We start from the raw sequence: 1,881 nt of genomic DNA, 5'->3' as shown, positions 1-1,881 counted from the left end.
TAACCATGTTCACAGTGGGTGCTTAGTCTTATTTCTTTTCCTTTAGACACTCTATGGTCGGGAGTAAATCGAACAAAGTGTCTGTCCAAAATAGTCGCTTAGTCTTATTTCTTTTCCTTTAGACACTCTATGGTCGGGAGTAAATCGAACAAAGTGTCTGTCCAAAATAAACATGTTCACAGTGGGTGCTTAGTCTTATTTCTTTTCCTTTAGACACTCTATGGTCGGGAGTAAATCGAACAAAGTGTCTGTCCAAAATAAAAGGGCCCAAACCAGATTCGAACTGATGACCTCTTGATCTGCAATCATATGCTCTACCACTGAGCTATGGACCCATTTTTCATAATTTTAACCTTAGTGACCCCTTCTATAGAGTATCAGTCCAAAAGTGTAAAAAGTGTCTGTCCAAAAGCTTTTCTAGGATACGTCATCACCAAAGTTTGAGACAAAGACCATTGGATGGGTTTTAATAAGGCCTAAATAAATTTAAAATCCAAAAAAATGGATCTGAGTTTGATATTATTTGATTTTTTGGGTATGAACACAACTAGTTGTTTTCTTTTGATTACATTAATGAATGGATGTAGATGTTTAAAGTGTTGACATTAATGGTTTTAGAAAATATCAACACATCATTAATATAAACTATCAAATTTTTTTGAAAGGATTGAAAATATCATTCATAATCTTCTGAAATTCGGATGGAGCGTTTTTTTAGCCTAAATGGCATGACGTTCCTCTCATATTTTCTAAATTGGACATAAGTGCTATTTTATATTTGTCATTTTAGGAAATTAGAATTTTCTGTAATCCCAATTTCATGTCGAATTTTATAAAAACATTTGACTCTAAATTCTTTTTATCAAATCATTTTTGTTTTGGATTGGATATCTTATTTATTCTAAAACCTTAGTCAAAGGTTTGTAGTTAATTACCAGTATCATAATTTCTGGTTTCTTTTCACCATGTTGTTAACCTAAAATGTCAGACATGACCACATGCTCTTTGAAGACTTTATCAGCTTCCTCTGCAAAATATCACCTAAAATGTTACAGTATTTAGTGTTTGATGCTTTTTGACTTAACCATAGGGTTCTATTTACAGTGAACTTGTGATAATTTTTGTCAAATTATATATTTGAATACCTAATACATTAAGATATAATATCTTATTTAAATAATATTAAAATGTGGTAGAATATCATAATATATGTTTAACTAATATGAATCTCATTCAAATTTCTAATATATATTTTTATTTAATGTTTATGATACACATCAATTATTTTAATATTTAAAATATCAAATACGTTAATATGTTTTGATATTAAACTTCAAGACTATAGGAACTTGCTGAGAGGACTTGAGAGTTACATTGGCCCACGATGCATCTCGTGGACGATGCAAAACTATGGTGGCGCTTGAAGGTGAATTGTATAAAAAACTGGTCATGCACCAAAAAATCGTGGGAAGACCATTGATGGAATTGAAGCAATCGGCGCTCCCCTGGATGGGTTTCCAATCAAAGACCTAATGTTTGATGTTGACTCTTTTGAAGAAAGAGCCACAGGATCGAACAACAAGAAACGTGGCGGTAGCTCTGAGAACTCTATCACACACATAAAAAAACGTGTCGAAGAGTTAGACATTACACAGAAGATCTGGCTTTCATCGAGGAGACCTGAGTTTGATTCTCGACAATGAAATTTTATTTTCTTATTTCTTTTATTTTATAGTTTCATCTTTGTCACCAATTATATTTAAACTTTACCTAGGTTTGAGAAGCACTATAATGGATGAGTTCAATAGTATCTTAAATTTAAAAGACTTTTATGAACTTGGTTTGAGAGGCACTATAATGGTCAAGTTCAATAGTATCCTA

General features: G+C 32.0%; 1 non-coding gene across 1 annotated transcript; it reads right to left on the bottom strand.

Moving 5' to 3' along the window:
* Positions 1-262: 262 nt before the first annotated feature.
* On the bottom strand, positions 263-335 carry TRNAC-GCA (transfer RNA cysteine (anticodon GCA)). The gene has a single exon. It is a non-coding gene; the product is annotated as a tRNA-Cys (tRNA).
* Between the last annotated feature and the right edge of the window lie 1,546 nt (positions 336-1,881).

This window comes from Cucurbita pepo, chromosome 10, assembly GCF_057944985.1.
Source record: "Cucurbita pepo subsp. pepo isolate OVF chromosome 10, ASM5794498v1, whole genome shotgun sequence".
NCBI classification, from domain to species: domain Eukaryota; kingdom Viridiplantae; phylum Streptophyta; class Magnoliopsida; order Cucurbitales; family Cucurbitaceae; genus Cucurbita; species Cucurbita pepo.
The sequence above is the reverse complement of the archived record's forward strand: the minus strand, read 5'-3'. Positions and strand labels throughout refer to the sequence as shown.